Below are 23,334 nucleotides of genomic sequence, written 5' to 3'. Positions count from 1 at the left end.
AGACTGCCCTGCAACTGTTCACTGCCACACAGCAGAGTCACAGCATTCTGTACAGCCTGGATAGAACATGATTATTAACTGTTATCTCTTCTTTAATTAAGAGACTTTTCTCTTTCTCTCCCTCACATCACAACACACACAGCAGGATTACAAAACACACACACAGACAGACACAATAGTGATGCGCAGGTCAGCTGTTTCACCCGTACCCGCAATTGCTAATAACACATCCGCAAGACGAGGTCAGTAAAGGTGCATCAAAGCTGCAACCGAGAGACTGAAAATCATCTTCTATCTCAAGACCATCAGACTGTTATATAGCCATCACTAGGCGGCTACCACCCGGTTACTCAACCCTTCACCTTAGAGGCTGCTGCGCTATATACATAAGCATGGAATCACTGGTCACTTTTATAATGTTTACATACTGCTTTTCTCATCTCATATGTATATACTGTATTCTATTCTACTGTATTTTTTGTCAATGCCACTCCGACATTGCTCGTCCTAATATTTATATATTATTTTACTTTAGATTTGTGTGTATTGTTGTGAATTATTAGATATTACTGCACTGTTGGAGCTAGGAACACAAGCATTTCGCTACACCCGCAATAACATCTGCTTGTCACACCTTGACCTTAGTATTCTTTGTTTTCCTTGTTATTTTGTTTAGGTCAGGGTGTGACATGGGTGATGTATGTGTTTTATGCTAGTCTAGGGTTTTTGTATGTTTACAGGGCTGTCTTCTTTCTAGGTATTTTGTATGTCTATGGTTACCTAGATTGGTTCTCAATTAGAGGCAGCTGTCTATCGTTGTCTCTGATTGGGAACCATATTTAGGCAGCCATATTCTGTAGGTACTTTGTGGGTGATTGTTTTCTGTCTTTGTGTTCTCTGCACCAGATAGGACTGTTTCGGTTTTGCCACGTTTGTTATTTTTTATTTGTGTAGTGTTCACGTCTTTCATTAAACATGTTGAACACGAACTACGCTGCATTTTGGTCCTCCTCTCCTTTGACGGAAGAAAGCCGTGACACTGCTAAACGTGTATGTGACCAATACAATTTGATTGATATGTTTCAATCTGAGGCCCGCACCCAACCATAAACCGAAAATATAGAAAATGCACCATAGGCTACAGTCAAAGACTGCTGAACGTTTTTTTTCACAGGGGGTGCAGGATTTCTTTGGTTCCCTGATTTATATATGTTTCTGCTTATAATTTCTGACATTTTGGTAGGCTATTTATTAGTCAACTTGTCAAAATTTGATACATGCTGCTTCTCTTTTGTCATTATATTACAAAATAATGTAATAGATCGATAGAATAAATGCTTCAATCTAGTTGACATCTGTAAAGTTCTCTCTGTCATCTTCTTTCGCGGAGCAAAGGCGTTTAGGGACTGTGGAGAAAATGCAATTACGGCAACAAAAGAAACGGGAAAGATTTATGTCCAAATGAAATCAGTTTGATAAGTTGTAAGGAAATAGAAAGCTGTAGAAACGACCCAAAATGTTTCTGATTCCAGTTCAGCTTCAATGCATATTTTATGTAGTTAAAATACTATTCGCGTTTATGATGCTGACAGCATCTCAAGATGCAGAAATAAATAAATCATATTTCTCCGCTCCTGTTGCGAAGTGCAAATTTGGTGTATCATTTGTACTATCATTTTACTGCAAGAAATGCTTACTTCTGCAAGAGTTAATTAATATTAAGTCTATGTGAGAGGTTATTGACACTGTAGTCTGACTGTAGTCAGTGTCCAGATATCAGTTTCCATTTAACTCATCTGAACAGTAGGCTACAGTTCCCTTGACGTGCCTTTTAGGAATGTTATGAATAATGACTAAACAATATCTACATTTTAAATAGAACTATAACTAATTAAACATATACTCTGTTTTATTATATCTGATGAATAATATTAATTCATAAGGAAGGGATTGTGGAGCATGAAACAGGGGGTAATTAAACATAATAAATACCATTCCAGCCAGGTTGGAGAAGACTGGAATTGTGGGTTTTAAGTAAGCAGAAAGGATCGTTAACCTATGGTTGAACCAACTCAACTTAGCTCTGGGATGTTTAGATAAGGCAGAGAGTGTTTTCCTGGGTTTTCCATTATCTGGAACTGTCTTCTAAATAGTGATGGATGAAGGTGAAGATTCCAGAAGTTAATCTAGATAAGTGTGTGACTGGAGTGAGCGAGCCAGTGGGTTGGAATAAACCTTTGAACCTGTTCTGTCCTTGTCGATTGGAGGAAGGACATTTTATAACATATGACGTCATATTTTGTATATAAACTGTTGTTCGTGGTTTCATGGCAGCGCGTTCCGAGAATAAATACTATTATCTAATTTTGATAAGACTGGTCTCTGTCTATTTTATGCAAATAAGAATCTTACAAATTCTCATAAAATAGACTAAGTGAATTCAATTAATGAAAACATATTGGAATTATGAAATTACATTAACAGTGCCATAGGCCTATTTGAAGTCCGTCTTGTGACTGTGGAATTTGTATAGTGCCTCACAATCATCACACACAACATTGCCAGCACTGCTATGATCCTCTTTAACCACTTCACCAATTCTTTCCCAAACATTACTTTTCTGTCCCTCCCTTCTCTTTTTCAACTCTCCTTTTGCAGCTTTTGTCACCCTGAGGGGTGAGAATGTCAGCGCCTCCACACACACACACGCACGCACGCACGCACGCACGCACGCACACACACACACACACACACACACACACACACACACACACACACACACACACACACACACACACACACACACACACACACACACACACACACACACACACACACACACACACACACACACACACACACACACACACACACACACACACACACACGTGATTAAAACGCTTTGCCCACAGTGGAGTGGAGGCAGTATTATTTTTGCCTCCGTGGATTGACCTTAACTTTTTCTGCCTGTTCCCAAAAGCATTATTTGGCAATTGGCCTGTAGGCTATTTGGCACAAGTACAGTGAAGTTTAGGCTTATACACTAACACCAGATCGCCTAAAATAATGAAAGCAAAACCTCAATGCAGCCTATAAATATAAATTGCACAAAAATGATAGGCTACATTTATGGATTCTTTTAAGGTATAGTTTTCTCTTTATTCAAACCACCCGCCCTTCATCCACACAATATTTAATGACCATAAACCCATCCATCCTATGGTATCTGCGGGGACTGCGGGCTATTAATCAATCTGCGCATCACAACAGGAACAATATATAGGAACAATATATATTATAGCTCTTATGATCTCTTATTTTAGTCCTTTCTCTTTCTGTCTACTTCTCTTTCTCAACACATTCACAGTGTTTCACCAACTATCTCATCATTCAAAATCACAGTCTGTGGAACAACAGTTATTTCAGCTCTTATGAGACATATTATTTGTCTCATACATGTTATCTGTGAGCCATTTGTCCTTCTCTCACAACAAATACAACCACATAGTTCCTAAAACACTGTACATCTTGTCATTCATCATTTACAATTCAGTTTCATAATGACATTATGGACAATGGAACACTGTTTATTATCTTCAAAATGTGTTAAGACATTTACACCTTTGATCAAATCTAGTGTGTGTAGACTACTACTGTTCCTTACACCACTACTTGGCTATCGATGGAGGGGGAAGCCCAAATTATGCAACAGATTTTGGCAGCAGTCAGCTGCTCCAGAACAGCAGCACCAACAGTAGTATTAGTAGGCTGCGCTCCAGAGGGGTGTACTCAGGGGAGGCAACTCGAGAGCAGCCCTGGAGTCACACATAGCCCAGGAGGAGAACCAGCTTCAGCTAGCTGTCTCCTCCCTAAGGGGGGCAGGAGGGAAAGACACTGGCTTAGTCCCACTTTCTACCCTATTCCCGAAGTGTGCCCTTGCACACTCCCTGTCATGGATTTACAATGGTGGAAATTCCTTCCAGCCAACACCATACTAATCCAATGCTTTTAAATCCATGATGTGGAGTGCAAGTACACACGTCAGGAGAAGGGTCGAGAATTGGGATGCAGCCACTCACTCAATTACCAGACCTGATTACACTGCTACATCTGTCTGTATCCACACTGTCCTCCTGAACACGCCTTCCATAAAGGACTGTTATTCAATAAAGATGACCCACTCATTTGATCATGTTTGGATTGACTTCCTGTTGGGACTTCCTGTCAGGCACTGAAATAGAAAATGAGTTGAGGATGTTGGGTTGTGTGTGTCTGTGTGTAACCCACCATGGCTCCAGTCACAGCGGTTAGACAAGCTGTCTGAACATCACAAGGCAACATGGCAAAGTTTCTCTCTGACCAGCTCTTCACATAGTGCTGAGCCCACCTGGAACATACAGTACAAACGAGTGTTAGAGATAGAGAACCTGTCACTACACATTCCACTGCTGCACGCTTATTGCTTGTTAAACACCTTTTTACCTTGTTTTTATGGAGACATGTATGAACGAATGAGATATTTGACGCCAGCTGGGGATTGTACATGTTCTGTAGATAGCAGCCTTAATCACAAGACCAAGACCAGGCACTCATTAAACTTCCTGATTATTATCACGGCAAATCCATTGATATACAGTAACCATCCACTGACTAGCCAATGAGGCTCAGTGTGACTGTCTACTGTGTGTGATGAGATTCAGTGTGCACCGTTACTGTCTCTTTAAGGTCTGAGGAGATGAATGGTCAGGTCTGTGTCCATAACCTATTATCCAGCCTGACATCCAACTGAGAGAGCTGCCACACTCTCTGTGTGTGTGTGTGTGTGTTTCATTTCATTTCATTACAGTACAACGGTTTGATTTGTTTGATCGTAGCTAGCTACATAGCTAGCTACATAGCCGTCTTTGTATCAAAGATAATTGTGTAGTCTAGAGCGATTTTCTAGGTTAGCTAGCCAGCTATTGTCGTTCTTTTAACGCAACATAACGTAATCAACACTGCTAGCTAGCCAGCTAGCCCCCGAATAGCAGGGAATAGCAGCACTGTAGAAGCACTGTAGAAACTGTAGAAACTATTACACTCAACGGAACGACTTGATTAGCGTAGTGTCAACAACGCAGCCACTGCCAGCTAGCCTACAAAGTCAACAACGCAGCCACTGCCAGCTAGCCTACTTCAGCAGTACTGCATAATTTTAATCATTTTAGTCAATAAGATTCTTGCTACGTAAGCTTAACTCTCTGAACATTCGAGACGTGTAGTCCACTTGTCATTCCAATCTCCTTTGCATTAGCGTAGCCTCTTCTGTAGCCTGTCAACTATGTGTCTGTCTATCCCTGTTCTCTCCTCTCTGCACAGACCATACAAACGCTCCACACCGCGTGGCCGCGGCCACCCTAATCTGGTGGTCCCAGCGCGCACGACCCACGTGGAGTTCCAGGTCTCCGGTAGCCTCTGGAACTGCCGATCTGCGGCCAACAAGGCAGAGTTCATCTCAGCCTATGCCTCCCTCCAGTCCCTCGACTTCTTGGCACTGACGGAAACATGGATCACCACAGGTAACACTGCTACTCCTACTGCTCTCTCTTCGTCCGCCCACGTGTTCTCGCACACCCCGAGAGCTTCTGGTCAGCGGGGTGGTGGCACCGGGATCCTCATCTCTCCCAAGTGGTCATTCTCTCTTTCTCCCCTTACCCATCTGTCTATCGCCTCCTTTGAATTCCATGCTGTCACAGTTACCAGCCCTTTCAAGCTTAACATCCTTATCATTTATCGCCCTCCAGGTTCCCTCGGAGAGTTCATCAATGAGCTTGACGCCTTGATAAGCTCCTTTCCTGAGGACGGCTCACCTCTCACAGTTCTGGGCGACTTTAACCTCCCCACGTCTACCTTTGACTCATTCCTCTCTGCCTCCTTCTTTCCACTCCTCTCCTCTTTTGACCTCACCCTCTCACCTTCCCCCTACTCACAAGGCAGGCAATACGCTCGACCTCATCTTTACTAGATGCTGTTCTTCCACTAACCTCATTGCAACTCCCCTCCAAGTCTCCGACCACTACCTTGTATCCTTTTCCCTCTCGCTCTCATCCAACACTTCCCACACTGCCCCTACTCGGATGGTATCGCGCCGTCCCAACCTTCGCTCTCTCTCCCCCGCTACTCTCTCCTCTTCCATCCTATCATCTCTTCCCTCTGCTCAAACCTTCTCCAACCTATCTCCTGATTCTGCCTCCTCAACCCTCCTCTCCTCCCTTTCTGCATCCTTTGACTCTCTATGTCCCCTATCCTCCAGGCCGGCTCGGTCCTCCCCTCCCGCTCCGTGGCTCGACGACTCATTGCGAGCTCACAGAACAGGGCTCCGGGCAGCCGAGCGGAAATGGAGGAAAACTCGCCTCCCTGCGGACCTGGCATCCTTTCACTCCCTCCTCTCTACATTTTCCTCTTCTGTCTCTGCTGCTAAAGCCACTTTCTACCACTCTAAATTCCAAGCATCTGCCTCTAACCCTAGGAAGCTCTTTGCCACCTTCTCCTCCCTCCTGAATCCTCCTCCCCCTCCCCCCTCCTCCTCCCTCTCTGCAGATGACTTCGTCAACCATTTTGAAAAGAAGGTCGACGACATCCGATCCTCGTTTGCTAAGTCAAACGACACCGCTGGTTCTGCTCACACTGCCCTACCCTGTGCTCTGACCTCTTTCTCCCCTCTCTCTCCAGATGAAATCTCGCCTTCTTGTGACGGCCGGTCGCCCAACAACCTGCCCGCTTGACCCTATCCCCTCCTCTCTTCTCCAGACCATTTCCGGAGACCTTCTCCCTTACCTCACCTCGCTCATCAACTCATCCCTGACCGCTGGCTACGTCCCTTCCGTCTTCAAGAGAGCGAGAGTTGCACCCCTTCTGAAAAAACCTACACTCGATCCCTCCGATGTCAACAACTACAGACCAGTATCCCTTCTTTCTTTTCTCTCCAAAACTCTTGAACGTGCCGTCCTTGGCCAGCTCTCCCGCTATCTCTCTCAGAATGACCTTCTTGATCCAAATCAGTCAGGTTTCAAGACTAGTCATTCAACTGAGACTGCTCTTCTCTGTATCACGGAGGCGCTCCGCACTGCTAAAGCTAACTCTCTCTCCTCTGCTCTCATCCTTCTAGACCTATCGGCTGCCTTCGATACTGTGAACCATCAGATCCTCCTCTCCACCCTCTCCGAGTTGGGCATCTCCGGCGCGGCCCACGCTTGGATTGCGTCCTACCTGACAGGTCGCTCCTACCAGGTGGCGTGGCGAGAATCTGTCTCCTCACCACACGCTCTCACCACTGGTGTCCCCCAGGGCTCTGTTCTAGGCCCTCTCCTATTCTCGCTATACACCAAGTCACTTGGCTCTGTCATAACCTCACATGGTCTCTCCTATCATTGCTATGCAGACGACACACAATTAATCTTCTCCTTTCCCCTTCTGATGACCAGGTGGCGAATCGCATCTCTGCATGTCTGGCAGACATATCAGTGTGGATGACGGATCACCACCTCAAGCTGAACCTCGGCAAGACGGAGCTGCTCTTCCTCCCGGGGAAGGACTGCCCGTTCCATGATCTCGCCATCACGGTTGACAACTCCATTGTGTCCTCCTCCCAGAGCGCTAAGAACCTTGGCGTGATCCTGGACAACACCCTGTCGTTCTCAACTAACATCAAGGCGGTGGCCCGTTCCTGTAGGTTCATGCTCTACAACATCCGCAGAGTACGACCCTGCCTCACACAGGAAGCGGCGCAGGTCCTAATCCAGGCACTTGTCATCTCCCGTCTGGATTACTGCAACTCGCTGTTGGCTGGGCTCCCTGCCTGTGCCATTAAACCCCTACAAGTCATCCAGAACGCCACAGCCCGTCTGGTGTTCAACCTTCCCAAGTTCTCTCACGTCACCCCGCTCCTCCGCTCTCTCCACTGGCTTCCAGTTGAAGCTCGCATCCGCTACAAGACCATGGTGCTTGCCTACGGAGCTGTGAGGGGAACGGCACCTCAGTACCTCCAGGCCCTGATCAGGCCCTACACCCAAACAAGGGCACTGCGTTCATCCACCTCTGGCCTGCTCGCCTCCCTACCACTGAGGAAGTACAGTTCCCGCTCAGCCCAGCCAAAACTGTTCGCTGCTCTGGCCCCCCAATGGTGGAACAAACTCCCTCACGACGCCAGGACAGCGGAGTCAATCACCACCTTCCGGAGACACCTGAAACCCCACCTCTTTAAGGAATACCTAGGATAGGATAAAGTAATCCTTCTCACCCCCTTAAAAGATTTAGATGCACTATTGTAAAGTGGCTGTTCCACTGGATGTCATAAGGTGAATGCACCAATTTGTAAGTCGCTCTGGATAAGAGCGTCTGCTAAATGACTTAAATGTGTGTGTGTGTGTGTGTGTGTGTGTGTGTGTGTGTGTGTGTCCCCAAATGGCACTATTTCCTATAGTGGACCACTTTTGACCAGGACTCATAGTAGTACACTACAGGAAACAGGGTGCCATTTGAGACGCATCCTAGGACTGTTCAACAACTTTTAGTTAAGGCAGTGGTACTGAGAGAAGTGATGAAATCCAGTATCGTCGCTGAAATGGAGTGAAACTGAACTCAGATTCTTAGTCCCATTTTCAGGGTAGTGGCCAGAGATGGTTGGTTAGCTCCCGAGGGGTGAGAATGTCAGCGCCTCCTCACAGACACACGCACACACACACACACGTGACTCAAACACTTCGCCCACTGCGGACTGGAGGCAGGCAGCACATCCCGGCCCACGCACCCACAACATCACAACCAATCAGCTTACCACAACTTTCATAGTAAAAATACTATCCTTCTGATCTACATTCCCACATTGCTCTCTGTGTTTACCGCAATGCCAATCCGATCCTCACCAGACAGTTACTTTGTGGGTAGAAAGTGGGTCTATGTAGGGGTGGTCTGAGGTAAAGGGAAATGTGATTTAAGGCAAAGAGGAAGACGCGAAGTGAGAGGCTTCACTCGCCAAAATTGGTCCAAAGTAAGCCCAATGCGTTTCTATGGGCTTAATATGCAACCTAAGCTTGTCGCCTGTCTTCCCGCCTTTAGGACAACGACTCCAATTGTTTGGGTGGAGCATCTCATCATTATATACAGATCTCTGCTTAAGGCAATTTGTGGTAAGGAGGATGGAAAGGAAAGCATAACCTCAGGTGGCCTAGTCCTCAACAACAACAACAACAACGCTTGTAACCACCATGCTGAAGTGTCAGGAGTAGTGAATGAACGGAGAGGCTGTGGAAGTCCCACAAGGAAAAAGCCTCTGCTGAGCTGCAAATTATTGATCTGTTCAGATAATTCTCACAATTAGTACTCCAACTGACTCCTGCTTCAAACAAAGGAAGGACAAAATGAACCTGGGCCTGTCTCTCTGACATCTGACACAGCAGCTCATCTGAAAGCATACTGTACCATGACTAAAGGATTATTAAAAAGTTATACTGTAATGTAAACTTCCCATTGGGGTTTTAGTTGTTTTGTTGTGTGTATTTTTCTGCCAGATTAAATCCACACACAGATGGTGAAGTTAGAGTTAGGCCTGAATGACCAGACTGAAAAACAAACAAGGCTGTCACTATTTACACAATGCCCATGGCGGAGGTGACTTATTTTTGGGGGCATTAATACAACTTCTGTTAGATTCTCAGAGACGTTTGGATAGCTATTATAGCTAGTGACCTCCATAACATAGGGAATAACATAGGACAACATGGTGACCTAATGTTGGCCCTGTTGAGGAACACTTACACAATCCTCATTCTCACGTCTATCGTACTCTGGATGATGCAGATTAAGTCACTCTTCTTATTCAATGATATAAAATGTTGAAGGTGATAAACCGGATTGGGGTCAATTACACTAAATTGGGATTTCAGTTTACCGAATGACTGAATTGCAATGGAATAAAATCAAATCAAATCAAATTGTATTTGTCACGTGCCGAATACAAATGGTATTACCTTACCGTGAAATGCTAATTTACAAGCCCTTAACCAACAATGCAGTTCAAGAAATAGAGTTAAGAAAATATTTACTAAAAAAACTAAAGTAAAGAATAAAATAAAAAGTAACACAATAAAATAACAATCATGAGGCTATATACAGGGGGTACCGGTACCGAGTCAATGTGCGGGGGTAAAGGTCAGTCAAGGTCATTTGTACATATAGGTAGGGGTAAAGTGACTATGCATAGATAATAAACAGCGAGTAGCAGCAGTATAAAAACAAAGGGGTGGGGTGTCAATGTAAATAATCCGGCTGGGCATTTGATTAATTGTTCAGCAGTCATATCGCTTGGGGGTAGAAGCTGTTAACTAGGGCTGCAATCCCATTAACGGGATCAATATGACAACAGCCAGTGAAAGTGCAGGGCGCCAAATTCAAAACAACAGAAATCTCATAATTAAAAACATACGGTGATATTGCAGAGAGCCAAATCATTTTACAGAAATACTCAAATATAAATGTCGATGAAAATACAATTGTTAGACATGGAAATATAGATACCTCTCCTTAATGCAACCACTGTGTCAGATTTCAAAAAAACTTTACGGAAAAAGCAAACCATGCAATAATCAATGGCTGGTGTGTTTACGGACATATTCAATCAATCCTTATCCCAGTCTGCTGTTCCCACATGCTTCAAGAGGGCCACCATTGTTCCTGTTCCCAAGAAAGCTAAGGTAACTGAGCTAAACGACTACCGCCCCGTAGCACTCACTTCCGTCATCATGAAGTGCTTTGAGAGACTGTACTCCCTGTTCACCCACGACTGCGTGGCCATGCACGCCTCCAACTCAATCATCAAGTTTGCGGACGACAGTACAGTGGTAGGCCTACAGGGAGGAGGTGAGGGCCCTCGGAGTGTGGTGTCAGGAAAATAACCTCACACTCAACGTCAACAAAACTAAGGAGATGATTGTGGACTTCAGGAAACAGCAGATGGAAATGTATGTAAAATATATCCCTAATGTTTACATACCCTACATTATTCATCTCATATGTATATGTATATACTGTACTCTATCATCTACTGCATCTTTATGTAATACATGTATCACTAGCCACTTTAAACTATGCCACTTTGTTTACATACCCTACATTACTCATCTCATAACTGCATTGTCTGAACTAGAAGCACAAGCATTTCGCTACACTCGCATTAACATCTGCTAACCATGTGTATGTGACAAATATATTTGATTTGATTTGATTTAATCTAAGAATGGCGCTCAGAAAAAAAAGATCCTTCATGTTGGAGTCAACAGAAATCAGAAATAACATTATAAACATTCCCTTACCTTTGATGATCTTCATCAGAATGCACTCCCAGGAATCCCAGTTCCACAATAAATGTTTAATTTGTTCGATAATGTCCATTATATTTGTCCAAGTAGCTACTTTTGTTTGGGTGTTTAGCACACAAACCCAAAAGCCGTGCAGGTCCAACCGAACGTCGGACGAAAACTTAAAAAAGTTATATTACAGGTCGTAGAAACATTTCAAACTAAGTATAGAATCAATCTTTAGGATGTTTTTATCATAAATCTTCAATAACGTTCCAACCGGAGAATTACATTGTCTGTAGAAAAGCCATGGAACGCAGGTTGCTATCATGTGAAATGCGCGTGACTAGGACCTGGCTCTCTGCCAGACCACTGACTCAAAGAGCTCTCATCCGGCCCCACATCACAGTAGAAGCCTCATTCAAGTTTCTAAAGACGGTTGACATCAGGCCTTAGGAAGTGCAACATAACCAATATCCCACTGTGTATTCGATAGGGGCTGGGTTGAAATACGACCAACCTCAGATTTCCCACTTCCTGTTTGGATTTCTTCCCAGGTTTTTGCCTGCCATATGAGTTCTGTTATACTCACAGACATCATTCAAACAGTTTTATAAGCTTCAGAGTATTTTCTATCCAATACTATTCATAATATGCATATATTAGCATCTGGGACTGAGGATAAAAGCCTTAATAATGTAACGGGTGTCGTCATCAGATGAGGAGGAATCGGACCAAAGCACAGCGTGGTAAGTGTTCATGACTTTTATTAAACAGAACACTGAAACAAAAATGACAAAGTGAATAAACGAAACCGAAACAGTCCTGTCAGGTGCAAATCACTAAACAGAAAACAACTACCCACAAAAACCATGTGGGAAAAAGCTACCTAAGTATGGTTCCCAATCAGAGACAACGATAGACAGGTGTCCCTGATTGAGAACCATACCCGGGTAAAACAAAGAAATACAAAAACATAGAAAAAAGAACATAGAATGCCCACCCAAATCCCACCCTGACCAAACCAAAATATAGACATAAAAAGCTCTTTAAGGTCAGTGAGGGAGAAATAAACTAGTTACAAAAACAGTTTTCTGGAATAAAAGCCTTAATAAACTAGTTACAAAAACAGTGTTAGACTGTTTGCAGTTGACACACAGATGGGTAATACGTCTGACACTGGTCACAGGAACATTGTTTTGTAATAGGAGTGAAAAGAGATAAAAGAGAGTTCTCTCTGTGCCTGCTGACGGGTAAATCTAAGCTGTCTGTCGCAGGTGGCAGAACAGAACCAGGGGGCAGAACAGAACAGGGAGAAGAACAGAACAGGGGGCAGAACAGAACACGCCATATCAGCTGTATCAGAGGCAAATTATGAGGTAGGAGTGATGAAACAGAGGCTGTTCAGAGAACTGAAAACACAGCGGGACAGGAAAGGGTGCAGGGATGCCTGCGAGGTAAAAAACTGTACAGGCAGGCAGGTAAGGTACCAAAACAGAAGGCTGTTCTATCTTTTGTTTTGAGCAGCTAAATCTAAATCCTACATCTCTCTTTCTGCAGATGTAGGATTGATAGAGCCTGGTCCCAGATCTGTTTGTGCTGTATAGGTAATTCCTACGAAGTTGGCAAGAGAGCACAAACAGATCTGGGACCAGGCTAGGGCAGATCAAAGAAGCATCGAAATGTTAAGAAACCTAAAACACTCCACAAGAGAGCCATATAAAATACAAAAAAACAAACATGTATTGTGTGTTTGTGTATGTGTGTGTGGTGTGTGTGTTTGTGTATGTGTGTGGTGTGTGTGTTTGTGTATATGTGTGGTGTGTGTGTTTGTGTATGTGTGTGGTGTGTGTGTTTGTGTATGTGTGTGGTGTGTGTGTGTTTGTGTATATGTGTGGTGTGTGTGTGTTTGTGTATGTGTGTGGTGTGTGTGTTTGTGTATGTGTGTGGTGTGTGTGTTTGTGTATATGTGTGTGTGTGGGGGGGCTACCAAACATACCTGTTCAGTAACCTAGCTAACCTTCCTTCAGGGAAGCGGCGGCAATAGTCTCTAGTCAAACCCATCTCAATCACGTCCTTCAGTCCCTCCAGACTCAACATGTCTGCTGCTAGATAGGGCTGGGTGAGGTTGGGTTGTGGTTCTGTCTGGGAGAGTGGGCCGGGTGAGGTTGGGTTGTGGTTCCAACTGGGAGAGAAGGCTGGGTGAGGTTGGGTTGTGGTTCTGACTGTGAGAGAGGCTTGGGTGAGGTTGGGTTGTGGCTCTGACTGGGAGAGAGGGCTGGGTGAGAGGGACAGGTGTGGTGTTGTGGTTCTAGGACCATGCCCCAGGACTACCTGACATGATGACTCCTTGCTGTCCCCAGTCCACCTGGCCATTCTGCTGCTCCAGTTTCAACTGTTCTGCCTTATTATTATTCAACCATGCTGGTCATTTATGAACATTTGAACATCTTGGCCATGTTCTGTTATAATCTCCACCCGGCACAGCCAGAAGAGGACTGGCCACCCCACATACGCTCTCTCTAATTCTCTCTTTCTTTCTCTCTCTCGGAGGACCTGAGCCCTAGGACCATGCCCCAGGACTACCTGACATGATGACTCCTTGCTGTCCCCAGTCCACCTGGCTGTGCTGCTGCTCCAGTTTCAACTGTTCTGCCTTATTATTATTCGACCATGCTGGTCATTTATGAACATTTTAACATCTTGGCCATGTTCTGTTATAATCTCCACCCGGCACAGCCAGAAGAGGACTGGCCACCCCACACTATGAATAGTGGTTCAATAAAACATACAGCATGTAAACATATCTATTTTTTGCTACATTATATTTTTATAAAATGCAAGTCTAATCGAAGAGCAGCGCTAGAACATTGTGAACATCAGTCTTATGGGGAATTTTTCCCAGAGTCCTCCATGGCGACAGAGTGTGTCGTCCTGGGTTACTCTCAGATCAGCCAGTCACAGAGACTAGTAACATTAGTCTCCCTTGAGGAGATAGGGCTGCCTCGATTGTCTCTGCTGCCACACTAATCTGACAGCAAGGGGTTGTGGGGGATCTTCCCATCAGAAGAATGATAGAGAGGACTTAACTACAGTAGATGACCTCGCTCACCGTGTGGATATCTGAGTGAGTGGAATCAGGAAATTACACTCCCTGACTGTATTTGGCATTGTGTGAGTCTGTGTGTCTGTGTGTGTGTGTGTGTGTGTGTGTGTGTGTGTGTGTGTGTGTGTGTGTGTGTGTGTGTGTGTGTGTGTGTGTGTGTGTGTGTGTGTGTGTGTGTGTGTGTGTGTGTGTGGGTGTGTGGTGATCCTCAGTGATTACTGTCGCTATTACTTAAACACTGGCTGCTATCTCGCTGGGGCCACCCATATGAAAATGTATGCACACATGACTAAGTCGCTTTGGATAAAAGCGTCTGCTAAATGGCAGACAATAATAATAAGAACATTGGCCACACTTATTGGGAGACACTAAAGACATTTCACATAGCGTGGTCATGGTGAGGCAGTAGTGTACTCCACACTAAGGTACTTTATTAGCACTGTCAGCCTACTGTGTGAAACATGTCCTTCTGTGTGTCTAATAGAAGAGTGACTCAGCCTGCTCCATACAATGAGCTGTAGGAGTCTCTGCTGCTTAAAGTTCTGCTGAAAGTTAAAGGCTCTAGATTGGGATTGTCAGTCAGTTTCCGTGAGAAGGGGAATATCTCTTCTCTTCCCCCCACAGAGGGAGGTGGGGATAGAGGGATGGATGATGGAGTGATGAAAGAAATCACACAGCTGTCCCAGTAGAGTGGTGTGGATAGAAGTGGGGAGTGAGAGAGAAGAGAGGCAGGCAGGCAGGCACCAGTGGGCTACCATACTGATCAGATTCAGCAGGCAGTCAAGGCTCTCACAGCATGGTGCTATGCTACAGTAACACAAAAAAAGGCTTGCCCCACTTTCATCTGACAGAGGAAAGGAGAGGTGCTGCATTTCACTGGCTGGTTGGCTGGCTGGCTGACTGGCTGGGTAGATCCCCTGAACACAGGCAAGGAGGCAGGGAGGTAGAAACCTGTTTCCATGGTTATAGGCCAGCTACTACTTTGTAGCCTACCTCTGCACCACTGAGTGACCTCACCACAGCGTAATGGCTGGGTGAAACACTCTGGCCTTGAGGACTGGGATTGAGTGGTACAGCTTAGCTTTTATCAATGAATGATGATAACCTAAACATGGGAGATACTGTATATAAGCAAGATCTTGTCACACAGAGACAGAAGGTAGTGTTTCACATTATTGCTTTAATTAAATTCTGGTCTGGGGAGCTATTTCGGGTTGATTTTTGATTCAAAGGTCAATGGAGAATGAATGAGTAACCATGACCATTTATTTGTGATTATACTGAAATCCAACTATTTAGATTGGTTAACATTTTGGAATACAATCTCTGCAAATCTCCCTTAAAAGTGAATTCTCTACGCAAATGCATAACACTCATGATTTCATGTGTGACACAAAAAGAAACGTCCCTTTTTCAGGACACTGTCTTTCAAAGATAATTCGTAAAAATCCAAGTAACTTCACAGATCTTCATTGTAAAGGGTTTAAACACTGTTTCCCATGCTTGTTCAATGAATCATAAACAATTAACGAACATGCACCTGTGGAATGGCTATTAAGACACGGTAGGCAATTAGGGTCACAGTTATTTAAGAAAACTTAGGACACTAAAGAGGCCTGTCTACTGACTCTGAAAAACACCTAAATAAAGATGCCCAGGGTCCCTGCTCATATGCGTGAACGTGCCTTAGGCTTGCTGAAAGGAGGCATGAGGACTGCAGATGTGGCTGTAGATGAGACGCCTAAGACAGCGCTACAGGGAGACAGGACGGACAGCTGATCGTCCTTGCAGTGGCAGACCACGTGTAACAACACCTGCACAGGATTGGTACATCTGAACATCACACCTGTAGGACAGGTGCAGGATGGCAACAACAACTGCCCGAGTTACACCAGGAACGCACAATCCCGCCATCAGTGCTCAGACTGTCCGCAATAGGCTGAGAGGCTGGACTGAGGGCTTGTAGGCCTGTTGCAAGGCAGCTCCTCAACAGACATCACCGGCAACAACATCGCCTATGGGCACAAACCCACCGTCGCTGGACCAGACAGGACTGGCAAAAAGTGCTCTTTACTGACGAGTCACAGTTTTGTCTCACCAGGATAATGGTCAGATCCACGTTTATCGTCATTACACTGAGGCCTGTACTCTGCAGAGGGATCGTTTTGGAGGTGGAGGGTTTGTCATGGTCTGGGGCGGTGTGTCACAGCATCATCGGACTGAGCTGGCTGTCATTGCAGTCAATCTAAATGCTGTGCGTTACAGGGAAGACATCCTCCTCCCTCATGTACCCTTCCTGCCGGCTCTTCCTGACATGACCCTCCAGCATGACAATGCCACCAGCCATGCTGCTCGTTCTGTGCGTGATTTTCTGCAAGACAGGGATGTCAGTGTTCTGCCATGGCCAGCGAAGAGCCCGGATCTCAATCGTCTGGGACCACGTCTGGGACCTGTTGGATCGGAGGGTGAGGGCTAGGGCCATTCCCCCCAGAAATGTCCAGGAACTTGCAGGTGCCTTGGTGGAAGAGTGGGGTAACATCTCACAGCAAGAACTGGCAAATCTGGTGCAGTCCATGAGGAGGAGATGCACTGCAGTACTTAATGCAACTGGTGGCCACACCAGATACTGACTGTTACTTTTGATTTTGATCCCCTCTTTGTTCAGGGACACATTATTCAATTTCTACTAGTCACATGTCTGTGGAACTTGGTCAGTTTATGTCTCAGTTCTTGAATCTTGTTATGTTCATACAATATTTACAATATTTAAGTTTGCTGAAAATAAACGCTGTTGACTGTGAGAGGATGTTTCTTTTTTTGCTGAGTTTACATGGTATCATACTATGAATGTAGAAGAAGCACATCGGTATGTATCAGCAGTGTAAGCAGATCTATAGCAGTATCTCTACTCATTCCACTTCCGAAGGGCCTTGCATGTTTACCACTATCACAAGGAACTACCCACCAGTCAAGGCATGTTGGAGCATCAGTAAAAGTCTATATAATACAAGAGAATTGTTCTATGTTGCCGTGATGTTATCAACTATAACTGCTTTCTGAACATAATACACCTACGACCTATTGAGTTGTATCCAACTACGCACAGATCGAAGAGCAATTGAGATGTCCAGAGGTTTGATACGTCCCAGGAGAGCTTTTGTGTCGGAGATAAAAACAAAACAAAGCAATCATAGGCATTCTCCTACATAAATATTGATGAATGAAACCTTTAGACTTTCTTATGTTACTAGGTTTCTTCCTTCTAGGAAGTTCTTCCTGGACACAGTTCTTCTGCTGACTCTGTGGGGTCTAGGCAAAGTTACTGTCCCTTTATGACCACTGCCGATGCAAAAAGGGCTTACAGTAATACATTGGATTGAGTGATTTATTGATGATTGATTACCTGTGACAGGAGAAGACCTGCTCCCCCACGGATGCTGATGGAAGATCCTTTTCCTCTCTGGTAGAGATCCAACAGGTCTGCTCCAAGACCAGAGGCTGGTTCCACAACCACAGCATTGTCTGAGGGGGAGAGGAGGTAGGAAGAGAGATAATGAGAGAAAGAGAGAGTGTGTGTATCTACAAAAAAACTGGTCCTTTGGCCAGGGCAGATCCGACTAGAAGGGCTGTGCATGCTATGTGTTGGACCAGATGCAAAGTGTTGGTGTGTGTGTGTGTATTAACTGAATAAACATGCAGAAAGAGTAGCAGCCAATAGTGTTTACCTCAATAGGTCAATGAAGCCCAGTGTTGCCTTATCTGCAGTGCTTGACTTGGACTGGAGCTGTCCAGAACACCATACCAGCACTTTTTCATTTTTGGGGAATTGCTTCCTCTATAAAAACAAAGTAGTCTATCGCTGATTCACACACCCTGGCAAAAAGGTTGATCATCACTGATCCTCCACTAAATTTCACGAGACCTGGAGAGGCCTACAGCCACAGTATCTCGCACCCACTGTGAAATTTGGTGGAGGATCGGTGATGATCTGGGGGTGCTTTAGCAAGGATGGAATCGGGCAGATTTGTCTTTGTGAAGGACGCATGAATTAAGCCACGTACAAGGTTGTCCTGGAAGAAAACTTGCTTCCTTCTGCTCTGACAATGTTCCCCAACTTGGAGGATTGGTTTTTCCAGCAGGACAATGCACCCTGCCACACAGCCAGGTCAATCAAGGTGTGGATGGAGGACCACCAGATCAAGACCCTGTCATGGCCAGCCCAATCTCCAGACCTGAACCCCATTGAAAACCTCTGGAATGTGATCAAGAGGAAGATGGATGGTCACAAGCCATCAAACAAAGCCGAGCTGCTTGAATATTTGTGCCAGGAGTGGCATAAAGTCACCCAACATCAATGTGAAAGACCAGTGGAGAGCAGGACAAGAGGCATGAAATCTGTGATTGAAAATCAGGGTTATTCCACCAAATATTGATTTCTGAACTCATTAGTCTTGTGTTGTTTAAAAATTAACTTATTTTATTTGCATTATTCGAGGTCTGACAGCACCCTATCATTTTTGCTATTTTGACCAGTTGTCATTTTCTGCAAATAAATGCTCTAAATGACAATATTTTTTATTTGGAATAATAATAATAGTCATGATAATTTAGTTAAAAGTAATGGAGGAGTCATGGAAAACGTGTATAATCCGTTAACAGTAAATCATCAGAGGTTTCTGTAGCATGGACCGACTTGTAAAAAGACTGCTCCTCCACTTCTTCCATACCAAATCAAGCACTGCTTATCTACACTGGGCTGTACAACAAGCTATTAAGTGGCTTAAGAGTCTCATGGACCTAGATCCGGGGGGAGTTTAAGTAACCTCAGACAAACATCCATAACAAATGGCAGCATATTCCCTATATAGTGCACTACTATTGACCAGGGCCCATATGGTTTTGGTCAAAAGTAGTGCACTATACAGGGAATAGGGTGCCATTTTGAATAGGGTGCGATTTTGGACACACACAGTTGATCTGTTTCCCTGAGTCAGTGTGGAGATCTGCTGAGTTAGCATGGGGACCTTTGAGGACAATAGTGGGAGGCTCTAACCTCTCAGGGATTCCTTCTCCAGCTAAGACCGTGCATTGGTCTGATGTGTACACTCACCTAAGATTAGTGTAAAGATTACTTTATTGTCCAATGTTAACGAAAGTCCATTGGATTTGTATGTTCTGCTTCATCCCAACATTAGAATTGTAGCAAATGCCCAGGTTAGAGCATTTGAATACCTTCTATGAGGAATACTATAGTCAGTGTATTATCGTTGCTCTGAGTTGGTGTATCCACGGAGGCACTGAGGCACAAGGTGTAATGTTCCAGAACACAGAACACAGAGGTGCGTGACAGGCGCACAGTGCAACTGTGCAGTGATTCTGACTGCAGCCCGAGTCCCAGTTCCTGCTAGAAAGCAGAATTCTGCACACCAGCCCAGTGCCTGTCAGCAAGCCCACTGCACCCCAGCCCAACGCCTGTCAGCAAGCCCACTGCACCCCAGCCCAGTGCCTGTCAGCAAGCCCACTGCACCCCAGCCCAGTGCCTGTCAGCAAGCCCACTGCACCCCAGCCCAACGCCTGTCAGCAAGCCCACTGCACCCCAGCCCAGTGCCTGTCAGCAAGCCCACTGCACCCCAGCCCAGTGCCTGTCAGCAAGCCCACTGCACCTCAGCCCAGTGCCTGTCAGCAAGCCCACTGCACCCCAGCCCAGTGCCTGTCAGCAAGCCCACTGCACCCCAGCCAAGTGCCTGTCAGCAAGCCCACTGCACCTCAGCCCAGTGCCTGTCAGCAAGCCCACTGCACCCCAGCCCAGTGCCTGTCAGCAAGCCCACTGCATCCCAGCCCAGTCCAAGCCCAAGGCACTGAAGACAAACAATTCATATGAAATGCTTTAGTCTTAGACCCCATCATATCAAATCAAATCAAATTTATTTATATAGCCCTTCGTACATCAGCTGATATCTCAAAGTGCTGTACAGAAACCCAGCCTAAAACCCCAAACAGCAAACAATGCAGGTGTAAAAGCACGGTGGCTAGGAAAAACTCCCTAGAAAGGCCAAAACCTAGGAAGAAACCTAGAGAGGAACCAGGCTATGTGGGGTGGCCAGTCCTCTTCTGGCTGTGCCGGGTAGAGATTATAACAGAACATGACCAAGATGTTCAAATGTTCATAAATGACCAGCATGGTCGAATAATAATAAGGCAGAACAGTTGAAACTGGAGCAGCAGCACAGTCAGGTGGACTGGGGACAGCAAGGAGTTATCATGTCAGGTAGTCCTGGGGCACGGTCCTAGGGCTCAGGTCCTCCGAGAGAGAGAAAGAAAGAGAGAATTAGAGAGAGCATATGTGGGGTGGCCAGTCCTCTTCTGGCTGTGCCGGGTGGAGATTATAACAGAACGTGGCCAAGATGTTCAAATGTTCATAAATGACCAGCATGGTTGAATAATAGTAAGGCAGAACAGTTGAAACTGGAGCAGCAGCATGGCCAGGTGGACTGGGGACTGCAAGGAGTCATCATGTCAGGTAGTCCTGGGACATGGTCCTAGGGCCCAGGCCAGTTGAAACTGGAGCAGCAGCATGGCCAGGTGGACTGGGGACAGCAAGGAGTCATCATGTCAGGTAGTCCTGGGGCATGGTCCTAGGGCTCAGGTCCTCCGAGAGAGAGAAAGAAAGAGAGAAGGAGAGAATTAGAGAACGCACACTTAGATTCACACAGGACACCGAATAGGACAGGAGAAGTACTCCAGATATAACAAACTGACCCTAGCCCCCCGACACATAAACTAATGCAGCATAAATAGTGGAGGCTGAGACAGGAGGGGTCAGGAGACACTGTGGCCCCATCCGAGGACACCCCCGGACAGGGCCAAACAGGAAGGATATAACCCCACCCACTTTGCCAAAGCACAGCCCCCACACCACTAGAGGGATATCTTCAACCACCAACTTACCATCCTGAGACAAGGCCAAGTATAGCCCACAAAGATCTCCGCCACGGCACAACCCAAGGGGGGGGCGCCAACCCAGACAGGCCGACCACAACAGTGAATCAACCCACCCAGGTGACGCACCCCCCCAGGGACGGCATGAGAGAGCCCCAGTAAGCCAGTGACTCAGCCCCCGTAACAGGGTAGAGGCAGAGAATCCCAGTGGAAAGAGGGGAATCGGCCAGGCAGAGACAGCAAGGGCGGTTCGTTGCTCCAGAGCCTTTCCGTTCACCTTCCCACTCCTGGGCCAGACTACACTCAATCATATGACCCACCGAAGAGATGAGTCTTCAGTAAAGACTTAAAGGTTGAGACCGAGTTTGCGTCTCTGACATGGGTAGGCAGACCGTTCCATAAAAATGGAGCTCTATAGGAGAAAGCCCTGCCTCCAGCTGTTTGCTTAGAAATTCTAGGGACAATTAGGAGGCCTGCGTCTTGTGACCGTAGCGTACGTTTAGGTATGTACGGCAGGACCAAATCAGAGAGATAGGTAGGAGCAAATCCATGTAATGCTTTGTAGGTTAGCAGTAAAACCTTGAAATCAGCCCTTGCTTTGACAGGAAGCCAGTGTAGAGAGGCTAGCACTGGAGTAATATGATCAAATTTTTTGGTTCTAGTCAGGATTCTAGCAGCCGTATTCAGCACTAACTGAAGTTTATTTAGTGCTTTATCCGGGTAGCCGGAAAATAGAGCATTGCAGTAGTCTAACCTAGAAGTGACAAACGCATGGATTAATTTTTCTGCATCATTTTTGGACAGAAAGTTTCTGATTTTTGCAATGTTACGTAGATGGAAAAAAGCTGTCCTCGAAATGGTCTTGATATGTTCTTCAAAAGAGAGATCAGGGTCCAGAGTAACGCCGAGGTCCTTCACAGTTTTATTTGAGACGACTGTACACCCATTAAGATTAATTGTCAGATTCAACAGAAGATCTCTTTGTTTCTTGGGACCTAGAACAAGCATCTCTGTTTTGTCCGAGTTTAATAGTAGAAAGTTTGCAGCCATCCACATCCTTATGTCTGAAACACATGCTTCTAGCGAGGGCAATTTTGGGGCTTCACCATGTTTCATTGAAATGTACAGCTGTGTGTCATCCGCATAGCAGTGAAAGTTAACATTATGTTTTCGAATAACATCCCCAAGAGGTAAAATATATAGTGAAAACAATAGTGGTCCTAAAACAGAACCTTGAGGAACACCGAAATTTACAGTTGATTTGTCAGAGGACAAACCATTCACAGAGACAAACTGATATCTTTCCGACAGATAAGATCTAAACCAGGCCAGAACATGTCCGTGTAGACCAATTTGGGTTTCCAATCTCTCCAAAAGAATGTGGTGATCGATGGTATCAAAAGCAGCACTAAGGTCTAGGAGCACGAGGACAGATGCAGAGCCTCGGTCCGTTGCCATTAAAATGTCATTTACCACCTTCACAAGTGCCGTCTCAGTGCTATGATGGGGTCTAAAACCAGACTGAAGCATTTCGTATACATTGTTTGTCTTCAGGAAGGCAGTGAGTTGCTGCGCAACAGCCTTCTCTAAAATTTTTGAGAGGAATGGAAGATTCGATATAGGCCGATAGTTTTTTATATTTTCTGGGTCAAGGTTTGGCTTTTTCAAGAGAGGCTTTATTACTGCCACTTTTAGTGAGTTTGGTACACATCCAGTGGATAGAGAGCCGTTTATTATGTTCAACATAGGAGGCCAAGCACAGGAAGCAGCTCTTTCAGTAGTTTAGTTGGAATAGGGTCCAGTATGCAGCTTGAAGGTTTAGAGGCCATGATTATTTTCATCATTGTGTCAAGAGATATAGTACTAAAAGACTTGAGCGTCTCTCTTGATCCTAGGTCCTGGCAGAGTTGTGCAGACTCAGGACAACTGAGGTTTGGAGGAATACGCAGGTTTAAA

General features: G+C 45.4%; 1 pseudogene; it reads right to left on the bottom strand.

Annotated features, from left to right (window-relative positions):
• LOC115108571 (BTB/POZ domain-containing protein 8-like) overlaps positions 1-16,921 on the bottom strand; it is a 43,616-nt pseudogene extending 26,695 nt beyond the window's left edge.
• Between the last annotated feature and the right edge of the window lie 6,413 nt (positions 16,922-23,334).

The sequence above is a fragment of the Oncorhynchus nerka genome, linkage group LG24 (genome assembly GCF_034236695.1).
Source record: "Oncorhynchus nerka isolate Pitt River linkage group LG24, Oner_Uvic_2.0, whole genome shotgun sequence".
Classification (NCBI taxonomy): Eukaryota; Metazoa; Chordata; class Actinopteri; order Salmoniformes; family Salmonidae; genus Oncorhynchus; species Oncorhynchus nerka.
Note: the sequence above shows the minus strand (reverse complement) of the source record. Positions and strands in the feature narration are given on the sequence as shown.